The sequence below is a fragment of the Oryctolagus cuniculus genome, chromosome 6 (assembly GCF_964237555.1).
Source record: "Oryctolagus cuniculus chromosome 6, mOryCun1.1, whole genome shotgun sequence".
NCBI classification, from domain to species: Eukaryota; Metazoa; Chordata; class Mammalia; order Lagomorpha; family Leporidae; genus Oryctolagus; species Oryctolagus cuniculus.
In genome coordinates, this window is record NC_091437.1 from 47,395,857 (window position 1) to 47,423,824 (window position 27,968).

General features: G+C 46.3%; 1 long non-coding RNA gene and 1 other non-coding gene across 4 annotated transcripts; both read left to right on the forward strand.

The window, feature by feature from the left end:
* LOC138850055 (uncharacterized) lies at nucleotides 1–26,406 on the forward strand. 3 transcript variants are annotated; one of them, XR_011389426.1, is made up of 2 exons: nucleotides 1–15,982; nucleotides 19,881–26,406. It is a non-coding gene; the product is annotated as an uncharacterized lncRNA (long non-coding RNA). The 3 variants fall into 3 exon arrangements; XR_011389427.1 differs by having other exon boundaries at nucleotides 1–15,953; XR_011389428.1 differs by having other exon boundaries at nucleotides 1–1,182.
* Nucleotides 19,952–20,009, forward strand: MIR146A (microRNA mir-146a). The gene has a single exon (NR_162540.1). It is a non-coding gene; the product is annotated as a microRNA mir-146a (primary transcript).
* Nucleotides 26,407–27,968: the final 1,562 nt, after the last annotated feature.

Below are 27,968 nucleotides of genomic sequence, written 5' to 3' on the forward strand. Positions count from 1 at the left end.
TTTTGGGAACCAAGCCAGATTTGCTACAAACACCTTCCTGGGTGGTTAGGGATGTTGTTTCCACCCGAAAGCAAAATCCTTGGAACTGGCTCTTTTCTGCCGATGAGCAAATTTTCAAGGAAGCACTGGGAATTTGTAGACGGCACATTTTGGGGCCCTGTAAGCCTTCCTGGTTTAGGACAGCGAAGGGGATCCATGGACGTGCTCAGTAACCTTGTGTGTGACCTTGGGCAAGTCTCCCTGACATCAGCGAAGGTAAAATCCCCTTCTCGGTAAAATGAGATCCCAGTCCCCGGCTTCCTGGTGGGATTGCTGGGGCTGGGAAGCTCAGCAGAGTGCCTGGTGTCTGGCACAGGCCCCTGGAAACTGGGACCCAAGACAGCCTCACAGCCCGGGAGAAGGGTGGCGGGGAGAGATTTCTGGGCCTCCTGCCGGCTAGCCAGCAGCTAGTTTGCAGTTCAAAGCACCCCTTTGTTCAAATGTTGAGCAAATCCAGAGGAAACAGATCTTTCTGCCTGATCCTCGCCCTAAAGGCTGATGGGTTCCTCTCTCTCTCTCTCCTAAATGCCAGCACATGTTATTTATTTATTTTTGGCTAACGTTAAATTGAGGTTTTGGCCGAAACTCAGCCTGAGCGTCCTTGAAAAGCCAACAGGCTCGTTGGGCTGCCGATAAAGCTCTCGGGATTTCCCCGTAGGGCTGCGGGGAGTACAGACAGGAAGCCCGGGGAGGGAGCGCCTGACCAGAACTTCCTCAGAGGAGGCTGGAGGAGAGCGCGAGCATCTTGCACCGAACTCTCTAGAGCGCTCGGGCCAAGCAGCCGTCTGCTCCCAAGGGGGTACCGGAAGAGGGTCGCTGGCTCCAGGCTGTGGGTCCAGAGCCGGCAGACATCAGGAGAGAACTGGAGGCTTTCCCCCAGGCAGATGCTGACATGGCCAGGCTGGAACCTTCCATTCCGGCCCAGCCTCTTCCTCTTCGCTGCCCGAGGAGGGAATTGAGAAGGGACTTTCCAGAGAGCGTTAGCGTGCAGGGTGTGGAAATGGAATAAAAGCATATGCAAATAGGCCTGTGCGTGCTTTCCTCTCCCTCAGTGAGCAAGAGCCTTTCTCCAGAAAGATGCTCTTCCTCCAAGACACAGGACAGCTCTCTCCCTTCCCCGGATGGCGGCAGCAGGGCCGAGCCGTGCGGTAAAACCTGGGCAGTGAGCCACGTCCGAGGGGTGGGCTGGAGGGGCCGGAGGCAGTAGCTAAATGAGGAGGGGGCGAAGGGTGGCAGAGTTGGAACAGATAAAATAAGATGAAATTTAAGGAGCTCTCCATGAGTAGGAGCTGGGAAAAAAATAATCATTGCAGGCTGATTTATTGTGTACTTATCTTCTGTCTGAGAGGCAGCAGGCTTTTGTACTAGGGATTATTGCAAAGTAAATGGCACATGAGAGATATCATCACGATGTTTAAGGCGTGTTGAATGACAAGAGAGTTAAAGCAGGTGGGACTTTTGTCATGGTCTGTATGACAGCGTCACTGGCGTGGAGATACTTCCAGAGCTTTGGTTACGATGTGGCTCTATGTCCAAAAGAACAGTATTTTTAACCTGTTGTTATTTTCGGGTTGGGGTAGGATAGGGGAGTGGTCTAGAATCTGTATGGATGATAAAACAGCTTGCTTTATCCGCTGGAGCTGTGGACTGTGGCCTCCGTGTAGCGAGTTACAAACCTTGTGGCAGTGACAATAGCGGGAAAATATCGCACAGTAGATGCGATGCCTTCTGGGGGGCTTGGGGCCGAGAAATAGGGCTGTTACCTCTTGTTTACCATAGTCCTGGTCTTATCTCGTTCAGTCTTTTTTTTTTTTTTTTTTTTTTGACAGGTAGAGTTAGACAGTGAGAGAGAGGGAGAGAGAGAGAGAGAGAAAGGTCTTCCTTCCATTGGTTCACCCCCCAAATGGCCACTACCGCCAGCGCACCGCGCTGATCAGGAGCCAGGTGCTTCTCCTGGTCTCCCATGTGGGTGCAGGGCCCAAGCACTTGGGCCATCCTCCACTGCACTCCTGGGCCACAGCAGAGAGCTGGCCTGGAAGAGAAGCAACTGGGACAGAACCGAAGCCCTGGGACTAGAATCCGGGGTGCTGGCGCCTTGGCTCACTCGGCTAGTCCTCTGCCTGTGGTGCCGGCCATCTCATTCAGTCTTGTCTTTGAATTTCAAGAGCTTTTTAATTTTAATTTAAAAAAAAATCTGTTTTACATACTTGGTTTGCATATTGATTGGCAAATAGTGTAACTGTTCTTTCTTGAATCCTTGATGGGCTTAATGATTGCTTTACTGTATTTGCTGTCACTTGGGCCCTTCACGTTCAACGTACGTTCAACATCCATTAGTTTGTAGTTCATTTGTCTGCCGGGGACCTTCTTCGCTTTTGCCCCAGACTCCTCTGATTGAAGTGCTATGCTGATCTTGTGCCTCCAAGTTGTGCTCAGTGGGTTGTTAAATAGAAATGACTTCATTTGCTCATTTATTAGTGTTTGAAATCACATTGTTCTTATGCTTGACACTGCTTGGAACCGATAAGCAGGTGAGAAAGAAGGCGGTAGAAACATTGGCTTGGGTTCCTCTGGATTTGCTCAGGTTGTTAGCATGTGGTGTGGTTGATACCTGGTCCTCACTCAAGTCAGGATTCCGGGAAGGCCAGGCCCGGCCAGGGCTAGCCTACCTGGATGGCTGTCTTCTCCCAGCTTCTCTGGGCTCTTTGTATTCTCATCTCAGAGTGGGCCTCTGGACTACATCTGTGCTCAATGCTTGCTTGCTCTGCTGTCAGCAATTTCCAGTCTTGGGTGTGGTTCTTCAAAGTCAGTTCTGGGTCACTTTTTGAATCACAATGGAGAAAAATCTGTAATATTCACAGAGATGGTAGAATTTGCATCTCATAAAAATTTATTAAATATATATTTTTACAGATTTACTTATTTGAAAGGCAGAGTGACACTGAGGGAGAGACAAATAGATTTTTTTTTAAAGCTGGGTTATAACCAGACACCCCAGTATGAGATTGTGTGTCCCAAGCAGTGTTTTTTTTTTTTTTTTTCTTTCTTATTTGAAAGGAAGAGTTACAGAGAGAGGGAGAGACAGAGAAAGAGAGAGATCTTCCATCTGCCCGTTTACACCCCAAATGGCTGTAATGGCTGGGGCTGGGCCAGGCTGAAGCCAGGAGCTGGGAGCTACCTCCAGGTCTCCCACATGGGTGCAGGGGCCCAAGCACTTGGGCAATTTTCTGCTGCTTTCCCAGGTGCATTAGCAGAGAGCTGTATAAAAAGTGGAGCAGCTGGAACATGAGAACTGGTGGCAATATGGGATGCAAGAGCTGCAGGTGCGGCTTAATCTGCTAAACCACAGCACCCCCTGCTCCCCCCGGAAAGATATCCTCCATCTGCTGGTTTGCTCCCTAAGTGGCCTTAATGGCCACAGCTGGGTCAGGCAGAAGCTAGGCACCTGAAACTCCATCCAGGAATCCCACGTGAATGGCAGGGACCCAAGTACTTTGGCCATCTGCTGCTGTTTGTCAGGCACCTTAGCAGGGAGCTGGTTTAGCAGTAGAGCAGTGAGGACCCAAACCAGTGCTCTTATAGGATGCTGGAGTAACAGGTGGCAGCTTAACCTAATGTACCACAACACTGACCCCTAAATATTGGTTGAGTGAATTGTATCCATTTTGTTGCTAAGTACATTGAGACTCTTGATTTATGTAATACCTGACTACCCAATAGGTACTCATCTGATATCCAACTTTTCCATCCAGAGTGCCTCTGGTGTAATATCCTTCCTCCAGAAAGATGTCTCGATTTTCCAAGAAAAGATAATAGGAAAATGCAGATGGATGAATCGACCTTCAAAGGGTGGCAGAGGGCTTTGTTCATATGCCTGTATAGATCTTTCTCAGGTTCCTTAACTCCGCCAAAAGCTGACATCCTTACAGATATTCTTATTTCCTTAAAGGAAATAAGAATACTAGCTTGTGTTGAAAAAAATTGAGTGTCTTGGATCTTTAATATTTTCTGGAGGTTTAAGCATAAAACTTTGCAGGTCTCAGGGGAAGCTAATTCCAGAGTTTTGGGCATGAAATGGAACAGTTTCTATAGCTTTGTCTTTTTGGGTACTGGGGAAAGTCAATGCACCTGCCGCCATTTTGGGGTAGGCCTGGTGTGCAGGGAGCAGCGGTAGTTGTCTGCAACAAGCTGCTTTCACTGCTGGAGAAAATGTCACCCAGATTAGTTCAGACATTAACATAACAAGAAAAGACCCCTTTGTTCTAGCGAGGCCCAGAAATGGGCTCTGGGGTTGCACCTGTGCATCCGCACTGTTCCAACCCCATGCTGGAGACTTCCTCCAACCCCCAGTGGGAGCGGGAAGACCAGGAGGGAGAATTTCCTCCAGAATCTAAAGCTAATTAGGGAGGAATGCCAATGGGTGTTCCCTAAGGGCCTTTCCTTGTGCCTTCTGTAACCGGAGAATGGAAGCTCTGGCTGCGAAATTTCTCCCCCCGAGGGAAGCTGCAACAACAGTTCTGATTCTTAGCTGCACTGATGCTCCTCGCCCCTCTAAATGAGAATACTGCTGCCATGCAGGGAGTCTGCAACCTGTCAGGCTTTTCCTTAATGGTTTTTGTGCCTTGTTGACAAAGGCTTTCCTCAAGTGGAGGTTACAGAATTTGACTCTATATTTACTTCTGAAACTTTTATTGTGTTGTTAATCACATTATTTGCACTTAACTCATTCATCCAGAAGTGTATTTTCATACATGATGTGACACCATCTAATGTGAACGTTTTCATCTACAGAGAACAGTTTTTCCTTTGCTTTGTTTTTATTTATTTTAAAAGATGTATTTATTTATTTGAAAGGCTGAGTTGACAGGGACAGGTGGAGACAGAGAAAATCCTCCTTCCTCTGGTTCACTCCCCAAATGGTGGAGCTGGGCTGGTCTCTGGTCCAAAGCCAGGAGCCAGGAGCTTCTGGGTCTCCCACGTGGGTGCAGGGGCACAAGCACTTGGTTCATCCTCTGCTGCCTTCTAAGGCACATCAGTAGAAATCTGGATCAGAAGTGGAGCAGCTAGGACTCGAACCGGCGCTGATATGGGATTCCAGGCAGCATCTTACCTTCTGTGTCACAATGCTGGGCCCCTTTGCTTAGTTTTTAATAAGCTTTTAACTTTAGGGTAGTTTTATTTTTAAAGTTTTCGTGTATTGATTTCCATTTTATTTGAAAGTCAGGAAGGGGCCAGTGCTGTGGCTCAGCAGGAAAAGCCGCCGCCTGCAGTGCTGGCATCCCATATGGGCACCGGTTCAAGTCCTGGCTGCTCCATTTCTGATCCAGCTCTCTGCTATGGCCTGGGAAAGCAGTAGAAGATGGCCCAAGTCCTTGGGCCCCTGAACTTGTGTGGGAGACCTGGAAGAAGCTCCTGGCTTCGGATCAGCGTACCTCTGGCTGTTGGGGCTAATTGGGGAGTGAACCAGTGCATGCAAGACCTCTCTCCCTCCCTCTCTCCCTCCCTCTCTCTCTCTCTCTGCCTCTCTGTAACTCTGCCTTTCAAATAAATAAATAAATCTTAAAAAAAAAAAAGAAAAGGAGACTCAGAGATGGAAAGAGATACAGACAGAAAGAGATCTTCCGTCTGTTGGTTCACTCTTCAAATGGCTGCCACAGGTAGGACTGGGCCAGGCTCAGGCTGTTGCAGGAAAACGGGTGAGATGAATCCGGGTTGATGATGTCCTGGTGTTTATGACGATTTCGAGACCTGACACAATAGTGAGTAGACAGGAAGCAGAGCTTTATTTGAGCAAGAAGACAGAGAAGCTCTGAGCAAACAGAGAAGCTGGTAGAGAGACCAGACTGCTGAGGCCTTGCATTCTGGGGGTATTTGTATGTCTGTAGCATGACCTCCCCAGAGAGCGAATGTGGTGGTTCTACATTAGCTGTTGTGAAGGCAGGGCAATCTTTTTTTTTTTTTTTTAATATTTATTTATTTATTTGTTTGAAAGTCAGTTACACAGAGAAGTGGAGGGAGGGAGGGAGGTCTTCCATCTGCTGGTTCACTCTCCAAATGGCCACAATGGCCGTAACTGCGCTGATCTGAAGCCAGGAACCAGCAGCCTCCTCCAGGTTTCCCACGTGGCTGCAGGGGCCCAAGGGCTTGGGCCATCTTCTACTGCTTTTGCAGGGACAGTCTTAATAGAACCTTTTCCAACTTATTTTTTTCAAAACCTGAATCTTGTCCATTGGTAAGTATTTGTTAGAATGGGCTCCATCCTGTTTTGTTTAGTGTGTATACGCTGGTAAGGAGCTGCGTGATGGAGCCAGTCTGGCCTGCTTCTAGTCCTGGGCTCCCTCAAAGCCAGGAGCTCAGAACTCAATCTGGGTCTCCCCTATGGGCGGCAGGAAATCAAGCACTTGAGCCATCATCTGCTGCCTACCAGACTGATTCCCTTAGCAGGACACTGGAATCAGAAGCAGAGGCACGGATCTGGGTGTCCCATGCCGTGACTTCACAGCTGTGCCAAACTCTCCCCTGCCCAGAGGCCAGGTTCAGACTTTCAGAAGAGCTACACAGATGCACATGGAGTTCCTGTGCATCCGCCTCTGCTTTCAAAGAAGAGTGTATTTTGTCCTAAATTCCAGCATGTGCACGGATGTTTTTACAGAAGCTCACTTTTACTCTGTTGATGCATTTGTTATCTCTGCCCCATGTCCTATGTTGAACTATAGTCACTAGAGTGTTCATAGCTTTCGATAGGGAAACTGAAATCTCGCAAGGCTTTTTAAAGAAGTTTTATTTTATTTATTTATTTATTTATTTATTTATTTATTTATTTATTTTTGTCAGGGAGAGTTAGACAGTGAGAGAGAGAGAGAGAGACAGAGAGAGAGGTCTTGCTTCCGTTGGTTCACCCCTCAAATGGCTGCCACGGCTGGTGCGCTGCACTGATCCGAAGCCAGGAGCCAGGTGCTTCCTTCTGGTCTCCCATGCGGGTGCAGGGCCCAAGCACTTGGGCCATCCTCCACTGCCTTCCCGGGCCACAGCAGAGAGCTGGAGTGGAAGAGGAGCAACCGGGACAGAACTGGCGCCCCGACCGGGACTAGAACCCGGAGTACTGGCACCACAGGTGGAGGATTAGCCTATTGAGCCACGGCGTCGGCCAGAAGTTTTATTTATTTATTATTATTTATTAGTTTTATCAGAAGGATTTTCTTTTTTCTTTTTTTTTTTTTTTTAAGATTTTTATTTATTTATTTGACAGGTAGAGTTACAGACAGTGAGAGAGACAGAGAGAAAGGTCTTCCTTCCTTCAATCCCCAAATGGCCGCCACAACTGGAGCTATGCCTATCCGAGGCCAGGAGCCAAGAGCTTCTTCCTGGTCTCCCATGAGGGTGCAGGGGCCCAAGCACTTGGGCCATCCTCCACTGCCCTCCTGGGCCACAGCAGAGAGCTGGACTGGAAGAGGAGCAACCGGGACTAGAACCCGGCGCCCATATGGGATGGCGGCGCCACAGGCAGAGGATTAACCTAGTGCGCCACCACGCTGGCCCCAAGGATTTTCTTTTTTAAAAAAGGATTTATTTTTATTTTTTTGAAAGTCAGTTAGAGAGGGAGAGATGGGGGAGAGAGAGACCTCCTATCCACTGGTTCACTACCCAGATGGCCGCAATGGCCAGGGCTGGGTAGGGCTGAAGCCTTGGGGCCAGGAGCTTATTCCTGGTGTCCCTTGTGTGTGCAGGGGTCCAAGTACTTGGGACACCTGCCACTGCTTTTCCCAGGGTGTTAGGAGGAAATTGGATCAGAAGTGGGCAGCCAAGACTCGAAGTGGTGCCTCTGTGGGATGCTGGTATCACAGGCGGCAACTTTACCTGCTGTGCCACAACGTAGTCCCCTCTCACAGGAATTTTAAGGGGTTCCCTTCAGTTTTCAGGGAAGTGAAATTCCATCCACCAGTTGCTGCAGGCAGTAGCACTGCCACTGATACTCAGGTAAGGGCATTGGTCATGGCGATTTGCCTCTTAAACAGAACGCCCTTTGTCTGAGCCAGACCTTGGGTACAATAGCAATGACAAAGCTTTGGGGTCAGTTTCTCTGTGTTAGCACTATGAACATTTGGGGGCCGTAGGGGGCTACCCTGTGCATGTAGGGTGCTCAGCAGCCTTTGTCCTGCCTTTGTCCACTACATGCCCCCTGACTCAGAACACCGACATCATGACAATGAGAAGCATTTCTAGACATTGCAGGTTCCCCTGGGAGTTCATTTCTCCCACCCCCAACTGAGAACCACTGCTCAGATTGTTAGCCCTGGCCCCCCTCTTTTATGGCCCCCCATCTTGCATGGGCAAAATACATACAGGAATAGTGCCTACCTCCCAGATCTGTGTTAATCATTACATGATTTGAGAACTCCCTTATATTTGATCTGACTCCTAATAAACACACAGACTTCGCATTTCTCCTCCACCTCCATCCGTAGCTCCCCCACCATGGAGCAAATATGTTTCAATCACAACAATATTCACCAAAAAATTACATGTCTGTGTTAATGAAATGGAGCTCTATTTTCAGGACTCCATAACTGCTAATTAATCAGTCCCCATGATATACTTGTCTGAGCTGCCTGGGAATTTTATTTGCAGCGACAGAACAGCAATTCCAGTTTGCTAACAGGCCTTTAAGTGACAATCCAGCTCTGTGGAGCAGCAGAAAGGGCCAGAAATGATTTTCTAAGCAGGGTGGTAATGGCAGTGGGGAAGATAGAAATCTGGGATGAGGAGAAGACTGAGGATTTTACTTGATTCATTAACTTGATGGCTTTGGGAATGCCTCGCTCATTTTCCATTAAAACAGCATCATCTTGCAACTCAGAGGGGGATGGAAGGTTCATCTTCCAGCAGTTCATGTCAGATTTTTTTTTAAGCTCTTGTAAAACCATTATGTTTGCTCTTAAGCTTGCTGGAGAGCCCTTTTGGTGGGGACAATTATGTCTAGTGTGACAAGATCTGGCTGATGATGACCAGTGCGGGCTGTCTCTACTTCTGTCCAAAGGACTCCTTTCTTCCAGCGAAACCAGAGCTTGGTTTGAAGAGGAAGGAGAAATGTACTGGGTTCACACATGACATGCAGATGGCTCATTTAGCCAGAGCTGCAGAGTGGGTGGGAGTCTGGGTTCTGGGTTCTGGAGTTGGCTGGTTAAGCTGAAATCCCAGATCCTTACTTGCCAGCTGTGTGACCTTAGGAAAGACATAGGAGCTTTCCTAGCCTTGATGCTCACCTACAGAATGACGAGAATATTACCAACCTCACAGCTTTGTTTTGGGTTTTAAGTGAGATAATCCATATAGTCCAGAGGCAGGCATCTTCTAAGCACTTCACACATCTTGGCTACAATGAGAACTGTTGTTATTTGAGTGTTTTCCAGGAACCAAGTGTTGTGCTAGGGACAAGGGTTATATTCAGGTCAAATACAATTTTTGGGGCTTCAAAGAGTGTGTGGTCCGGAGATGGCATGAAGGCAGTGTTTCCACAGTGGTGGGCATCAAAGGCTGTGGAAGCAGGGAGGCTGTCAGAGAAGTCTTTTGGGGGGATGCTGGCCTTAAGGGAGGGTCTTGCTCCAGAGGCTGGTCCCGTAGAGGTGGTGGAGCCCACACGTGGAAGGAAAGACATTAAGACCATGGGAACAGGGCTATGGAATTAGAATTCTGCCAGCTTTAAACAGGAAGGGATCCCCAAGTTTGAAATGGACAGTAGGAAAGACCAGAGGGAGAGATCTCCCACTATTGCCTAGTGAGTCCAGCAGTTGATAGTTTCTGTGACTTTAAACACATTTTTGTGTTCTGGGCCGCAGAGCCTAGGGGTACCTGGCACAAGGTGCATAGGCTGCCATTATTTTGTGTCATGAGTTGTATTTTGTAAAGTTTCTTTTCATTGCAAGAACTCATTTCATGGTTCTCGGGGAAATTAGCTTTACAGAAATGGCTGGCAGAGTTCGGCACTGGAAGGTTGCTCTTCAGTGTCATCTTATTGGCAAAGATGTAGTGACCCCGTTTCTTTAACATTTTCAGCTCTGTTCTGGCGTTCCTCCTCAGGCACAGGGCAGAGATCTAAGTGAGAAATTATGAAGACTATTAAAAAGAATAAAGTGCTGCATAAGGGGCTCTATTTTTTATAGTGAGTATGTAAAGCAATTTGCATGCATCTCCTTTGTACCTTTTGGGCGTGAACTGGAAGACCAAGGTTGATTTACTTTTGAAGGGATATTGAATTTATAAAGTTATACTAGATAAGTGTCTCTCTTAAAATCCTTACCTTTTGGAAACCCATTTCTTTATTATTCTAGTTGTATACAGCAAAAACAAAATGCCAGACTAGTTAGTTTTCTTTTGGCGGCAGGGGAGAGGGGTAGGCTCTGGCAAAGTCATTTTTATAACAACTTTGGGTTATTATTTTTTTAAAGTTTTTCTTATTTATTATTTGAAAGGCAGAGTTACAGGGAGGTAGAGGCAGAGAGAGAGAGAGAGAGAGAGAGGTCTTCCATCTGCTGATTCACTCCCCAAATGGCTGCAACGGCCGGAGCTGGGCCAATCTGCAGCCAGGAGCGAGGAGCTTCTTCCGGCTCTCCCACGCGGGCGAGAGGCCCAAGCACTTGGGCCATCTTCTACAGCTTTCCCAGGCCATAGCAGAGAGCTGGATTGATGTGGAGCAGCTGGGATGCCGGCACTGCAGACAGCAGCTTTACCAACTATGCCGCAGAGCTGGCTCCGACTTTTGGGTTATTTTTTGTTGGTTCTCAAATGTAGAAACATAGGTGAGAAGAGGTGGAATCTTGGAAATAGTGACAAATAGCTTCTGTACCAAAAGGCGCCATAACAAAACCAGGTGTGGGATCTCTCTTGAAAGGATAAATTATACATTTGTTCAACAGAATTCCACAATAGGAATCTGTCTTACAGGCGAATTCAGCTTTTCCTTGGTTTTACACCACTACGATTTTCCTGGGCTTGCTCTGCACTGGGGAAATGCTAATAATGGATGGAGCCATCATGTTGATAAATGTAATTGGGCAGTGGTTAAAAGATCTTGGTATTGTTCTTTTGTTTCTGTGTTTTCTGAATACAAATCTCATGAAGCTGACAGAATGGCTCATAACGCAGAGTGCATTCTGGTAAATGAGAGGCCATTGCTTTGCCGAGCTGCTCTGCCCTGTTCTCCACTCTGGCGAGAAATGGTCTGGCTCTGCCCCTGGAGTTCCTGTTCAACTGGCTGCCTCAGCGGCATGGCAACAAATTCAGTGCCACATTGGAGGTGAAGGGCCCGGGGGGCTGGGTACGGCCCAGGCCGGGGGCAGAGATGGGTCCAGGAAGTGGCTCACGGCCCCTGAGTCTGCCTTCCCACACGGTGCAGTGACTGTGCAGGGAGCCAGGAATGGGGGCATCTGGACGTACTGGTGGTCTCTAGAAACAAAACATGTCCATTAGGCAAAGGTGGGCATGCAGCTGGGAACAGGGGAGCTTTCCCAGGGGAGAGAGAAGTTGCTAATCATCATAAAGGCATGGAATTTGTTATCACAAAATACTGACCACAGACATGTCTTCCGGTTGTGAACTGGGTGCCATGTGCTGCTGTCATGGGGAGGGGTTGAAGGAGGTTGAAAGTGAGACTCTCAGTTTCCTGAAACCTGCCCTGATGCGTACAAGACCCGCAGGATCACGTGGTAAATTCTGTGGTCACATGATAGGTGCTCACGACTATTCCTGGTCCTCTTCCCAGATGCTTGCCACACCCAGCCGGAATGTCTAAACAGTGCCATCTGGGTCACCTCCTTTACTCTTCCTCTCTCTTAGTTCCACGTTCCTAAGCGAGGCCAACACAGACTGCCTGCCTGGGGCTCCCTCACCGATGCCATCCCTGTTTTCGATAGTGATTTCCGCTGAAGGGCCCGGCCCGTGCCGGATTGTAACCTATCATGAACATTCCTGCTGCCTGGGATTCCCTTTTACCTATCTGCACCAAGCCATGGCTGCTTACCCTGCAGGATTGCTACTTAAATATCACTTTTAAAATTTTTTAATTAAACAAATTTTAAAGAGTACATTTCTCTTACTTATTTGGAAGGCAGATACAAGCACACAAAAAGGCAAAGAGAGGGAAAGAGAGGGCTCTCTCATCTGCTCGTTCACTCCCCAAATGCCTGTAGCAGCCAGGCTGAAGCTGGGAGCCTGGAACTCAATAGGGGTCTCCCTTGAGGATGCCAGGCACCCAGCTTCTTGAGCCGTCACCTGCTCCCTCCCAGGTGTGCCTTGGCTGGAAGCTGGAATTGGAAGTGGAGCTGGAACTTGAAGCTAGGCACTCCAATATGGAATGATGCCATCCCAAGCAGCCTATTAACCGTGGCAACAAACATCTGCCCCTAAACTGTCACTTCTTTTTTTTTTTTTGCTGCAAATATAGTTTTTATTTATTTTTTATTTAGTAAATATAAATTTCCAAAGTACAGTTTATGGATTACAATGGCTCCCCCACCCCATAATTTCCCTCCCACTCGTATCCCTCCCATCTCCCGCTCCCTCTCCCATTCCATTCACATCAAGATTCATTTTCAATTATCTAAACTGTCACTTCTAACCATCAAGGGCTTCAGGTACATTTTTCTGCTGGTGGCATTTACCATGTTTGAATTTCACTGGTCCTGTGGTGATTGATGAAGTCTTTACTGCTCCCATTATGTGGGACAGGGCAGGGGCCACACCTGTCTCCTCTGCATCCCCAGCTGGTAGCACAGGCCTGGCTTGGAGCAGGCGCTCTAACCATAAATGAGTGAATGGGTGTGGAAGGGAGATTCACTGGGGGCAGCGGGCTTCCTCTCCAAGCCCAGTCTCTCCTCCTCTCAGCGCATATGGTGTGCTGTACCAGACATCCTGTTTGTCTACCCTCACGCACCCTTAAGTTTCCAGAGGGCAAGGCTGGGATCAGAAGCATCTCCAGACACTGTCTCCCATAGGAACTCAGTGATGTTTGTTGGGATAAAGGAAAGAATGAATTGTGCATGCATGCAGGGGGACTTTGCTGGGTTTTACTGCATGCTTGGGGAGGAGGGCGGAGGGAAGGTGGATGTAAGGATCCAAACTAGCGGGAGAAGTGGGAATGTTAGACCAACTGGGGATAAAATAAAAACAAAAAGGCTGAGCCCCTGGCTATTTCGTGTAAGCAGACATAGCATGGTAGGAATTGGAGGGCTAGGCTTGGGAGTTGGCTTTTGGCTTCCTTGGCTGAACTTTCTATCTTGGATCATGTTTGCATTTGAGCTTGTTGTATCCATCCCATAAATGTTTACTGAGTACCTTATTTCATGAGTTCTTAATGGGGGAGATGCAGCCCTTCCTGCCAAGGGCATGAATGAAGATTGGCTGTCGGGGACTGAAAAACACAGAAGTCTGTGTCTGGAGCGTGACATACACTTAGGACAGCAGTGTGTCTGTGGCATTGGGATTGCATAGAGGGGAAAAGCCTTCAAAAGGCTCCTAAGGTAGATGGTGATGAAAAAAAAAAGGTTGAGAAACTGACCAGCTCTGTGCTGGGTATAATTCTGGTTCAAATGCCTGCTCCCGCGAAGCTTGCATTCTTGTGAGGCAGTGAACAAATAGGCAGCTTTAACTGGAAAGAAGAACAGATCTGAGTCGGAGAACTGGGTGAAGAGTGAACCCTGGGGGGCGAGTGTGTGCATGGCTGTGGCTGCCTTGGGGACAGTTAGGACTGGACTCCCTGGTGGAGGGACATTTGAGAAAAGTCTGGGAGACCAAGGGCGCCAGAGTGGATGTGTTTGGCACAGGCAGCAGCTTGGTGCAGCTAGCTGGGCGGGGTGGCTGAGTGAGGGCAGGGTGGCAGGAAGTGAGGCTAGAGATGGGGTGGGGACCAGGTCACACGAGGCCTTGTGGGCCATTCTAAAGGGTTTGGATTTAGTTGTCAGTGTGCCAAGAAGCCGTAGGAGAGCTTTATGCACTGGGTGGATGGGATCCCATTTATTTTTTGATAAGAGCCTTTTGGTTGCTGTTGGAAGGGTGGACTGCAGAGGCGTGAGTGGAATCAGGAGAGCAGGAAGGAGGCTGTGGCTGAGGTCCTGGTGCAAGGCGATGGTGGTATGTGTGCTGAGAGGTCAGGTGCAAGGCGATGGTGGTATGTGTGCTGAGAGGTCAGGTGCAAGGCAATGGTGGTATGTGTGCTGAGAGGTCAGGTGCAAGGTGCACTGTGAAGGCAGAGCTGGCAGGACCCGCAGGGGGTCTCATCCCTCTTCCGGATGCTAGGCTTGGTACATCCTGGTATTATATGTTGCCTACTGTGGTTGCTTATTTTTCATTTGTGTATCTTGTTACCTTGTGTAGTCTTTCAATATACTTAGGGAAGACACCTTTTCTTCCCGTCTCTAAGAGGCAGGCATGGTTAAGGGTGTTAGTTGTTTGTGTGTGCTAGGGTGAGTGTTCCAACTGTTTAGTTTCTCCTCCCCCTCTCCCTCCCTCCTCTGGCTGCTGCTCCTCCCCTTCTCCTTTTTTCAGCAAGTGCGGAGGCAATAGCATGTTCCTGTGGCTTTGTGAGAGGGAGTGAGATTGGCCGGTGAAGTGCCTTGTTAGTGTCTGGCACGCAGTCGGCGCCTTTGCTTTGTGTGTGACTCTCCATTTTTTTTTTTTTTTTATTAGATTTCTGTGTTGCTGGCTCCTGTAACAGGGTCCTCTAAATTAGAGCACTTTGTAAGGTGAAGATACTGCTTTTTCCCTCTTCTGTGTCTTGGTTTTCTTTCATATGAAAGAAGGACGCTTTCAGAGCTGAAACAGTGGAGACCCTCCCCTGCCTGCCAGTGTCTTCAAAGTATAAAAGGCCATGTTGTGTTAAGGGTGATGGAGAAGTTGCGACTTGCCACCTGAGGAGGGCTGAGTGTCTAGGGAATAATTTTGAGTAAAAGGAACTGGTGCTGAGATCTGAGCAATATACGACGGTTTTACAGGAATCACCAAATTGTGTGGATCCAACCGGAATAAAAATGCCTGGGGCTTTGACTTAAAGCCACGGCTGAATGGGAACGTGCCGCCTGGCAAGAAGCAGAGGGCTGAGAGGCATGCATGTAGGACAGCAATCGGCTTGGATAGATGTGAGCTGGATTGGAGATGAAGATGTGTGGTTGCCACGTTCCCCCTCTGCAGGCTTTCAGCTGGAATGGACCCTGGCAACCAAACTCCTGTTTTCTGATGACCACAGTTCACTGCCTCCAGCTGCGTGCAGGGGCTGCCTCTACATCTTCCCAACTAGAGACTCAGTTCCCACTTGATTTTCAGTTTCCCCATCTATAAAATAAGGAAATTAATCTGCAGGATCTTTAAGAGTTTCTCCCTTCCTTCTTTCTCTTTCTGTTGGTTAAGATTGTGAGATTCAAGTTCATGTCACAGTTGCCACTCATTTATCTGCTTATTAGTTCAACAATCAAACACTGTATTTGGAATCTACGTGCCAGGCTCTGAGGATCCAGTAGTAGCTAAGACTCAGTTCCTACTTAGGACTACATTGAGTAGAGTTAATACTTTGTGTTCTGGATTTTTAGTGGAAGGGAAGACCCAGGACTTGTGTGATTTGGGGCTGATTTAGTGACGCCCTTCCCTGAGTTGAACTGGAAAGTCTCCCTGTTGATGATGGAAATTAACAACAATCTGAAAAATGAATTAGGATGCCCTGTACTGCACCCAGGACTAGAAATTGGGCCACCTGCCACCTTTTCCTGACCTGGTTGCTTTAGCTATGTGATTATAGTTCATGTTCAGCTGGTGCTTTCTTACATATTGTATTATTATATTAGTTCACTTTGCTCCTTCCAGTGCCTGATTGAGGGGAGAGGGCTGTTTCCTGAAGAGCTCTCTGATATCCAGAGAGCGTATATGACCTGGTGAGTTCTCATGGCTGGTAGGAGGCAAGGTGAGCCTGAAACCCTGTTCCAACTTCTAGCTCTTGATTTTATGATGTCATCTTGTCATCATACTCATCTCATTAAGTTTTCAGTTTCCCCATCTATAAAATAAGGAAATTAATCTGCAGGATCTTTAAGAGTTTCTCTCCCTCCCTTCTCTCTGTTTGTTACCCTCCTTCTCTCCCCGTATCTACCTTCTTTCTTCTTTCCTTGCTTTAAAAACACTTTTTTTTTTTTTTAAAGTTTTGAAAGGCAGAGAGGCACAAAGAGATAAACAGACAGATGGAGTTAGAGAGCTCCCATTCACTGGTTCACTTCCCACATGTCTGCAAGGACCAGGGCTGGGCTGAGGCCACAGCCAGGAGCTAGGAACATAATCCAGGTCTCCTATGAAGGTGATAGGAACTCAATTACTTGAGCCATTACTGCTTCCTCCCAGGATATGGCTTATCAGGAAGCTGGAGTTAATAGCCAAAGCATGGAATTGCAATTGAACCTAGGCATTGCAATATGGGAGGTAGGTGTCTTACCTGCTAGACTAAAATGCATTCCTCTTCCTTCTTTCTACCCTTCTAAATCACTGATGTGCCTATGATAATCTAGACACTGTACTAGAAGGTAGAAATAATTTTATGGAACATACACACATTCAGAAAGTTAAAACAACCTGCAGAAAAGTAGAAAATATTTGCAATCTATCTATCTACCTGTCTGTCTATCTATCTATTTATGATATATCTAGAAAATATAAAGAACACTTACAACTTAATAGTAAAAAGAAAATCATTAAGAAATTGACAAAGGACCTGAGTAGACATTTCTCCAAAGAAGCTATACACATGGCCATTGAACACATGGAAAGACACTCAACATCACCGGCTATCAGGAAAATGCAAATCAAAACCCCATTAACTGCTATATCGCATTCACTAAGATGACTGGAATCAAAAGAAAATCACTGGGGTCAGTGCTGTGGTGTAGCAGGTAAAGCCACCGCCTACAGTGCTGACATCCCATATGGGCCCCGGTTCGAGTCCTGGCTGCTTCACTTCCAATCTGGCTCTCTGCTGTGCCTAGGAAAGCAGTAGAAGACAGCCCAAGTGCTTGGGCCCTGCACCTGCGTGGGAGACCCCGAAGAAGCTCCTGGATCCTGGCTTCAGATCGGCACAACTCTGGCCATTGTGGCCAATTGGGGAGTGAACTAGCAGGTGGAAGACCTCTCTTTCTCTCTGCCTCTCCTTCTCTTTCTTTGTAATTCTAGCTTTCAAATAGATAAAAAAATCTAAAAAAAAAAAAAAGACAATCACAAACACTGGAGAGGATGTAGAAGAATTGAAAGGCTTGTGTACTGCTGGTGGAATTGTAGATAGTATGGCCACTTTGGAAAACAGTGCATTTCCTCAAAAGGTTAAACACAGAGTTATCCTGTGACCCTACGGTTCTCTTCTGAGGCATGCAGTATATAGAAAAGAAAATGTGTACACACAGAACTCATATGTGAGTGTTATTTTTAAAAAATATTTATTTATTTATTTGAAAATCAGAGTTACATAGAGAAGGAGAAGCAGAAAGAGAGAGAGAGAGAGTCTTCCATCTACTGGGTCACTCCCCAATTGGCCACAGTGGCCAGAGCTGTGCTAATCTGAAGCCAGGAGCTAGGAGCTTCTTCAGGGTCTCCCACATGGGTGCAGGGGCCCAAGGACTTGGGCCATCTTCTGCTGCTTTCCCAGGCCATAGCAGAGAGCTGGATTGGAAGTAGAGCAGCTGGAACTTGAACTGGCACCCACATGGGATGCCAGCACTGCAGGAGATGGCTTTACCAGCTACGCCCCAGTCCCAGCCCCTGTGTGTTCTTAGAAGCATTCTTCTTAACTGGAAAGCAGTAGAAATGACCTGAGTAGAAATGACCCCAATTCCCAGCACCTGATGAAGGGGTGATGAAGTGTGATGAAACCATGCAGTGAGCTGGTATTCATCTATAAAACAGAATAAAACTGACACATGGTAACACGTGCAGAAACCCTTGAAAATACTATCCTAACTGGGAGAAGAGTCACAAAGGTCACATATGAGCCCATTTATATAAAATGTCTGGAATGGACAAGTAATACATAAATAGAAAGTAGATTAGTGATTGCCCAGGCCTTTGGAAGAGTACAGAGTTACTGCTTATGGGTACAGGGGAAGGAAGATGACCTAAAATGAATTCTGGTGATGGTCCTACAACTCTGGGAATATATTAAAATGAATGAATTTTATACTTTAAAAATTTTAAAATTTATTTTCATTTTTTTTGAAAGAAGAGGGAGGGAGGGATGGAGGGAGAGATAGAGAGAGAGAAGCCAGAGAGAGAGAGAGAGAGAGAGAGAGAGAGAGAACGTGTGCGCTTGATTTTCCCTCTGCTCTTCCCAAATGCTCACAACAGCTAGGGCTGGTCTAGGCAGAAGCCAGGAGCCTGAAGGTTCATCCGGGTCTTCTATGTAGGTATCAGGGACCCAAGTATTTGAGCCATTATCTGTTGCCTCCTGGGGTAGTATGCATTGGCAGAAGCTGGATTGGCTGCAGAGGAAGTGGGACTGAAATTTGGCACTCTAGTAGAAGATGTATGCCTCCCAAGGGCCACTTAATTGTTGTGCCAAACAGCCACCCCAGCTTCACACTGAACAGGTGAATTGTTTGATATCTGAGTTATCTTATGGTACTTCATAAAGTTCATGGAAAAATGGAACTAAAATTTGTTTTGGTAAAAATATTTTTGAGTTTTTTTTCCTTAATATGAATTTCCTTGAACTTTCTGAAGTACTTTTGTGTGTCCATGAAGTTATATTTTAATAAAACTGCTATCATAGTCTCTGCTTTGTAGGAAGTATGGTCTTATTGGGAAGATAATGTCAAATAATTGTACAAAAAAATTAACAGTTGTAACTAAGTATAAAGGCAAGGATGGAATGTTATGAGAAATTATAGCAGAAAGTTAGTGGGGGCTAGAGAATGGGTGTTCATGAAGTTATAACAATCTGATGCTCTCAGAGACTCCCAAATACCAGTGGCTTAGTCCAGGTGCTGTTTGATTCCCGCAGATCGTGCAGTGTGGATGTGAGCAGTGTAGGGCTCCTGTGGAAGCCGTGCAGCGTTGAGGATCTTCTAGAGTGCTGCCCTGCCCTCCTCTGGAGTGCAGGCTGTGGTGCTTCCTCATCACGTCTACAACCCAAGCCACGAGAAAGGGCAAGGAAGAAGATAGAATGCTCATCACTGTTCCTTCCATTCAGGAGCCAGTCTAGGAAACAAAGTCTTTGTACTAGATACCCATGTGCCCAAATACAAATTAAGGATTCTACAAACATAGAAAGGGAAGAGGGACAGATAGTAGGCAAACAGCAGTCTGTGCCATGGGTGGTCTTGCTGAGCAAGTAACTAGTGAGAACCTAAGGTTGTACTGGTGTTAAGAGAAGGAAGAAATCCAGCTCTCTGCTATGGCCTGGAATAGCAGTAGAAGATGGCCCAAGTCCTTCCTTGGGCCTGGAAGAAGCTCCTGACTCCTGGCTTCGAATTGGCGCAGCTCTGGCCATTGCGGCCATCTGGGGAGTGAACCAGCAGGCGGAAGACCTCTCTCTCTCTCTCTCTCTCTCTCTTCCTCTCTTCTCTCTGTGTAACTCTGACTTTCAAATAAATAAAATAAATCTTAAAAAAAAAAAAGAGAAGGAAGAGTTGTCCAGGCTAGAAGGCAGCATATACAAGAGCCATGAGGCAGGAAAGAGCAGCTGTCGTGTGTAATGACAACTAGTGATGCACCTTCTACCATGTACGCCCCTTCTAGATGCTTCGGACTCACAAGCCCGAGGGTGAGACCTGGTTTTGGGAAGCAGCTGCCCTGGACTGACCAGGCTGTTCTCTCTTGTATTCCAGGGCTGAGGCGAGCCTGGGCAAGGAAGGGGGCTGTGTGCCGTCACTGGAAAGCCTATGTGTATCCTCAGCTTTGAGAACTGAATTCCATGGGTTGTGTCAGTGTCAGACCTGTGAAATTTAGTTCTTCAGCTGGGATATCTCTGTCATCATGGACGTGAGGGTCACTGGAGAGAGAGATCCTGAGAATGTCTTCAGTCCACTGAGGAACTTGGGAGAGTGAAGACAGAAGGCCGACGTGTCATGCTCTGTAGGCACAAGCAGTGGGGGTTCGCATGGATGCACCCCTTGGATTGGGAGAAGCCTCGAGTTCCATGGTGAGCAGTGTCGTCAGCGAGGCGCTCCTGCCAGGGCTGCCGCTACTCATTTACATGTAAGGGTTACTTCCGGTGCTTCGGGCCCTGCAGTCAGTGCCATACGTGCTGTTGCAGGAGACTCTTGGGAAAATCACTTCACTGAAGCTTGCGACACAGGGCAGCACCGTTCTGTCGTTGCTTCCCCCTCTTTGTGGGATCAGATGGAATGAATCGGAGGCAACCGTTCGTTAGCATGCCCTGCCAAGTGTGCTGGTATCATTTCAGGATCTGTGATGAAAGAAGATGAGAAACACGGGTACATCCCTCTTACACTCTGTCTCCCTTAACTTGAACCTACAATTCCTTGCCTTCTATAAATATATTGGGGCTACATTGTCCCTTCAGATCCTGGACAAGGCAAAAAGAGGTTGCAATTAGATTTTGCCACAACTCCTGATTTTTCCTGGGGCAAAGGAATGCAAACGTTTTGAAGGCACTTCCACCTGCTACCCCTGTGAGCAGCGTGCTCTTGCCAAATAACCTGGTCTGCTCTGAGGCCCAGCTTTGCCCTGAGAGTGATGATTTCACTTTTAGGCAGAGGACTGTGGTAGGCAGTATCTGGACTTGGTAGGCGTTAGATTTGGTAAGGAATGAGTCGTGTGATTTGTCTCTTGGGAACTCATGAATGAGTAGTCTACAGAATGAAAACTTGGTGTGACCGACAGGGTGACCCTACAGCCCATGAATTCTCGTCTGTTTTGGTGGTGACCCTGATGTTTATTGAGTGTCTACCTGTGGGCCAGGGTACTTGGCACTTTGTGTGCATAATCACAGTAAATCTCACCCCAAGCCTCATTTGGAAAATGAGAACAAATCAACAAAACAATGTCAAATAAAAAAGCTGTAGCAGTGTTCGCAGATGCAGAGGGGTGCTTGGCTGTTCTGAAAGCCCCTGGGAAGTATGGGACACAAACATTTTCCCTGGACTGATTACATCAAGGACCTTCTCACACTCTGCCCACTTCCACCTTTGCTTATCGAACCCTTAGTGACTCATTCTAGAAACAGGAAATTGGTGACTCTCCAAGGAGAGCAGAGATCTGGGTTTGCAGTCTCAGACTGCTGGAGAACACCCAGGGCTTAAGATTGGAAGCTCGAAATGCTCTGGGTTTCAGTCCATTTGTGCTGTGGACACTGACTTGGACCCAGCACTCCAGTTCGCTACAAGACTCATTCTTACGGCAGGTGTAAAGCGGACCCAGTAAACAAAATATGGAATTCAAAACACAGGCATACAGAAACGCACACGCTTTCGCTCTCTCTCACGTACACACACTGTATAACCTTATATTTACGTGAGGAGCAGGCAAAAATTGACTCTAAAAAAAGAATGCTTTGCTTTATAAGAGGATTTGTGTTAATATTCCCTGTGCATAGATGTTTCCCAAGATTTTTGAGGTTGTATTCGTTTTATCAAAATCTGTCTTATGTAAGTGGAAAAAGCAGTTTCATAATAGCTTGGATTCTATGATTCAGTTATGTGAAATTGCAAACATACACAGGAATATGTACATTGAAAGAGCTGCAAAAGTATACTAACAAGAATTAACTCTGGGGTAGTGGGGTTTGAATGTGTTTTTCTTTCTTCATATTTTTCTTTGTTGTTTGAATCTTACACTAAGCATGTTTAATTAAAGCAATAAAGTTATTGGAAAAATTTCACACTTCATTGTGATGAATGCAGAAACACTAGTGCTGTGCATTTGTTAAAAGAAGTAAACCCCTTGCTGTGCTGTTTTAACAAGGAGGTAGACACAGAGCAATGTGTAGTGGGATGTTTATTTTTTTGCAAGTGGAAGGGAGTGTGTGTGTGTGTGTGTGTGTGTGTAAATCCAGTGGTAGTGGGTGATAGGTAGCAGGTGATATTTTTTCTCTGTCCTCTGTTTATACTGTACTGCTCCAATAAAGAAGAACTCTCAATGCTACTTTCCAGGGACCCATCCAATGACATCAATGGCTTTTAAATGTGTTGAGAAGTTGGTAAAAAGGTATATTCTCAGCTTCCACTGAAGACATAGAAACTAGAAAGAAACTCTGAGGTGGAACCTAGCAAGTTTTGCTTGATCAAACTCTATGGCTGACCTTGAGGTATACTCCTGTTTTAGAGCAGTTAGTGTCAATCCAAGGCCATCCCCATTCACAGAACCGAGATGCGGTGGATACTAAGCTACTGGACCACTCCTGCCGGGGTGCACACAGTGTCCTGGGAAGCTCATCTCTGAAAGGCGGACAGCAGAACCACAAACTTCACTCATCACTGGTGATCATTTCCACTGGTGAACGATAGATTCAGGGTTTTTAAGTGCAAACCATAGGTGCATAAAATCAGCTGAAGACGACGCCCAGGTCGTACCCTGGCTCATGGGCACAGCAGTGCAGGAATCTGTCATTTTAACCGTCATGCTCAGAGGATTGCACCAAGGAGGCTCTCAGTGGATACTGTGAGCCACTCTTTGAGGCCACTTCAGGCCCCGTATCCTAATGATGCTTCCTTCCAATTTATCCGTTCTCTCCTGCCGTGATCGATGGGGTCTTGGTAGCAGATTCGTCATCCTTTCAACTCTGTGCTCAGGAGAGAACAGCTCAGCTACCGCTAGAGGGGTGTCATGGGAGAAGTGATAATAATGGGAGCATTGATTTGCTATCCTCAGATGATGGCGAGGTCGTGGCTTACCTACTCACATTGGTGTGAAGTTGGACACGCTATTCCTAGTCTGCACTGCCAGTTGCTATACCAGGTGGCTGTGATTAGGTGATTTGGGGACATAGTGGCTTCCCATGTCCTCTTAGCACTCACACTATTGTTAGTTAAAAAGGGCAATGCTTTTTAAAATTTTTGTCATGTTTTATTTTGTGTCTAGACTTGCTTATTCTTTTTTCTGATGATACATTGTGGAGGCAGCTCTGAGCTTCTGTCCAGGAAGTCAGAGAGTCTGGAAGAATGCTGGGGGCAGGGTTAGGGACTCAGTTCCTCTTGGCTCTTCTTAGCACTAAGGTGATTTCACAATTGGTTTTGAAGGAAGCTCTGCTCCTAAGCCCTGGGGGTGGGGGGGGGGTGAGGGCTTTTAACTGGAGGAGCTAATTTTGATCATTTCTGGGAAAGTACAGGCAAAATCATTAGAATTTGGCTTTACCAAGAGTTTACCATGATCTTAGAGTCTTACATTAATGACAGGAGTGTCCATTTTCAAGATCTGAATACGGAGGCCCAGGGAGGTTATATACCTTGCTTAAATTTCAGTGTTAGTAAATGCTAGGGCATTAATCAAGACTGCCTGATTGAAGCCCATGTTCTTTTGAGTAAGTTTATAATGGGACTTTATAAAGAACCTTAATGTACATTAGTGTATTTGCTGAACATAGCATTTCCCAATGAAGTAGCTTTTATAGTCCTAATTTTGGAGAAGGGAAAATGGAGTTTTTAAGACATTATTCAACTTGCCTGACTTCTGTGTTATTCAGCTGATAAGTGGTGAGGCTGAGCCTCACAACCCAATCCCTATAATAAAAAGATAATTTTTATCTAAAATATTCACAGGAAAATACATAAACTTAGAAGGGATGAAAGAAAAATCTTCTGCCTCAGTTTCTCCAGTATACTGGTACTAGACAGCAAGAGTGCACATTGAAGCCCACTCTGAATTGCTCCTCTCCTCTGGTCTTGCCTTTGGTAAACAGAAGTGAGCCCTTAGCCATGACCATGCCACCCTGTGGAACACAGTCATACTGTTAAACATGCTAAGACTACAGTGTTGGTAACGTTTTAGAAACTATAATGTACTTTTGCTCTTGGTCCTGCATTGCTGCTAAGCTCAGCCTCTAAGTAAATAATGTGTTTTCTTATAAAAACTAATCAATTTTTCTTATTATGTAAGTCACATATGAGTTTATTGCAAATAATTTTGATAATATAGGAAAGTATAAATAATTTCAAACTATTCAAATTATTATTCAATAATTATGTATTTTTAATCAGGAATTAGGAATTTCAGGAAATCATAAAGGATAAAACAATTATCCATAAGCCTGTAGACCACCATTTTGAGTTATTTCTTTGTTCACATTTTTTTTCATACTGTTGGAGTCATCCTTTAAATGTAATTTGTGTGTGTATGTCCTGGTTTTTGGGGTTTAACATTCTATCATAAGCATTTTCCCAGGTTATTCATTTTAAATGGACACATTTGTAGTTTGTAGAGTGATGTGCTTTTGTTTATATGATCATTTCCTTATTATTGGACATTTTGAACTTGGATTTCCTGATTCCAGATTTTCTACTTTATGTTTTGTTTTAAGCCACACATCTGTCTCTTTTTCCATTTAACTTTCTGCTTGCATTTATTTGAGCATTATTTGTGATGGCTTCAAGAGTGTAAGAAATAGCATCTTGCCTTCTTATTTATTAAAACAGAACAATTGATGAGGAAAGAAAGTCTTGGGGAGCTTGAAACGGACATGATGAAGCTAATATAGACCCTCAGACCACCAAGAGCAGAAGTAAAAATCACAAGTCCACAAGAAAATGAAAGCAATGAAAAAACAAGGGCTGTGGTGTCATGGCAAAGCTGATTTTAAAAAAGAAAATTTGTGGATTACAAGAAAAGAGAAGGATTATAATGCTTGAATGACAAGTTTAGTTGTTGCTAAACATAATGAGAGTATCGTTGAATATGACCCACTGCATTTTAAAATTAGAGGCCTAATGGAAAGATTTGGAAGAGATTTTCACTGAAGCCCCCACTTCCCACAACAGTAGGTACTGCTATTGTTCACATTATACAGCTGAGAGCCCAGAGCACAGAGTCTAAGTACCAGGATGCGTTCATTTGTGTGAAGCAAATGTCCCAGCTTGCAAGAGCCCTCTGCCAGTAAACCTCTTTTTCTCGTTTGGCTTCACCCAGGTTGAGCGTGGGCACTGATGAGCGCTGGCTAGAGGTGCCATCAGTCCAGGCTGTTGGCGCCGCAGATCTCGTCTGTGCTCCTGGGTTTTAAGATGGCTGCGGCAGTCCTAGACAGCACGTCTCCCGTCAGGGCAGGGAGAGAGTGAAACAAGGGGTGCTGACTGAACACATCTGTCCCTTTTATCCGGAAAACATTCTCTTCCCAGAACCTCCTCCCTTCCCAGGCAGAATTCATTGCTTTTCACACGCTTGCTGCTGGTGGCAGAGACTGGGAAAAGGATGCTTACCTTTTCCATCCTCTGGACTGGAAGGTGACGAGGAAGGAAGAGCTTTGGAAAAAGGCTGTTTTTGTTTGTTTGTTTCTGTTTCTTTTTTTTTTAGATTTAAGTATTTATTTATTTGAAAGGCAGATATACAGAACAAAGGAGAAAGAGAGAGAGAGAGGGAGAGAGAGAGAGAGAGGGAGAGAGAGAGGAGAGAATCTTCCATCTGCTGGTTCACTCCCCAGATGGCTGCAAAGGACATGGTTGAGCCAGGCCAAAGCCAGGAGCCAGGATCTTCTTCTGGGTCTCCCACATGGGGTGCAGGGGCCCAAGGACCTGGGCCATCTTCCACTGCTTTCCCAGGCCATAGCAGAGAGCTGGATTGGAAGTGGGACAGCTGGGACTCGAACCAGTGACCATATGGAATGTTGGTGCTGTAGGCAGCGGCTTAGCCTTCTATACCACAGCTCTGGCCCCCAAAGAGGGGTTTTGAATCAGCTATCTGGCAGTGGTACTATGGTGCCATCTTAGAATTCCTGCATTGGAGTCCTGACCCTGAGTGTGGCCGGATGTGGAAAAAGGGTGTTCTGGCAGTAATTGTGGCTAGCTGAAGTCACACAGTGGGGTTCTAATTCAATAGGACTCTGGCCTTATAGGAAGAGGAAGAGACCCACCCCACTTCTTTCTTTACTCTAACACAGCAAGAATACAGCTGTCTGCAAACATAGAAGGGGAGGGGTGGGCTCACGAGAACCTGACCATGTTGGCATTTTGATCTTGGACTTCCAGTCTCCAAACAGAAAATGCATTTCCATTGTTAAGTCACCCAATCTCTGGTGTTTTGTTACAGAAACTCAAGCTAAGACACGTGGCCACCACAAGGCACTTAACCAAGACCGTGTGTTGGTCTTATTTGAACATACGAACCTATTTCATACAGGCGACAACCATTGGCTGGGAATTGCTATTTCTCACTTCTCTGGCCTAGACGTCAGGAAGCCAACTCTCATCTCTCGATGAAAATAACACCATCTAACACGTGCTAATGTTTTCCATCAATATTAGTGTCACTGAGAAGTGCCGTTAATACAGAAGTGGTTTCATACATTATTTATCTGCAATGCATTCATCGAGCCAATCTTTGCTGGAGAGCTGTCTCCTCGGCATTTATAAGCTTGGTAACAAATCTGCAGCTTACTGGGTTCATCTCCTCAGGCTGTGAGATTGGGGAGAAGCGGATTTATGCACTCTGGGCTGGAACTGGTTGCTTCTCTCAGCCCTGGGTGTGCTCATTCAGGTGCCTGATTGCAGGTGATGTGAACTCGGGCCTACACAGTAGAAATTCAGAAATTGATGACTGCACCCTGCTTCATTTTTTTTTATTTTTTTTAAGATTTATTTATTTATTTGAAAGTCAGAGTTACACACAGAGAGCAGGAGAGGCAGAGAGAAAGAGAGGTCTTCCATACGCTGGTTCACTCCCTAGACGACCACAATGGTGGGAGCTGCGCTGATCCAAAGCCAGGAGCTAGGAGCTTCTCCTAGGTCTCCCACGCAGGTGCAGGGACCCAAGCGCTTGGGTCATCTTCTACTGCTAACCCAGGCCATAGCAGAGAGCTGGATCAGAAGTGGAGCAGCTGGGACTCGAATCGGCACCCACATGGGATGGTGGCACTGCAGGCCGCGGCTTTACCTGCTACACCACAGCACCGGCCCCCTTGCTTCATTCTTGTTTAAGGGGGATCACAAAGGGTCATTTATTTGTGGTTTTCAATTGTTTTTAGAGTTGAAGTTTAAACTGCAATTCTGATCTCTGGAGATACAGTCATGAGTATAACAGCCATTACTGTCCTCTGTTAAGGTCCTTCTGGGAAAGGATAGCTATCTATCTATTTTTCTTTTCTTTTTTATTTTTTTTTTATTTGACAGGTAGAATTATAGACAGTGAGAGAGAGAGACAGAGAGAAAGGTCTTCCTTCTGTTGGCTCACTCCCCAAATGGCCACCAAATGGCGCCGATCTGAAGCCAGGAGCCAGGTGCTTCTTCCTGGTCTCCCATGTGGGTGCAAGGGCCCAAACACTTGGGCCATCCTCCACTGCCCTCTCGGGCCACAGCAGAGAGCTGGACTGGAAGAGGAGCAATCGGGACTAGAACCCGGCACCCATATGGGATGCTGGTGCTGCAAGGCGGAGGATTAACCAAGTGAGCCACGGCGCCGGCCCCTATCTACCTATTTTTTCTATCTGTCTGTCTGTCTAATTAGATTTCTGACTTCATGGAGTATTAGAAGAACAGTGCTGAGCTGGCTTTTCTCCATGACGATTGTCACTGGGCTCTGGGGAGCCTCCCTTTTATCACCCTTCCTGCCACTCCTCATCTTCCGATCCATATGGACTCTCACTAGAGCAGATACCACTATCATTGTCATTTCCATTTGCAGACCAGGAAACTGAGATGCAAAAGGTGAATTGACTGGGTCATCTTTTTTTTTTTTTTTGAAGAATTATTTATTTTATTTATTTTAAAGACAGAAGGACACAGAGAGGGAGAGAGAGAAGGTAAAAAGATCTT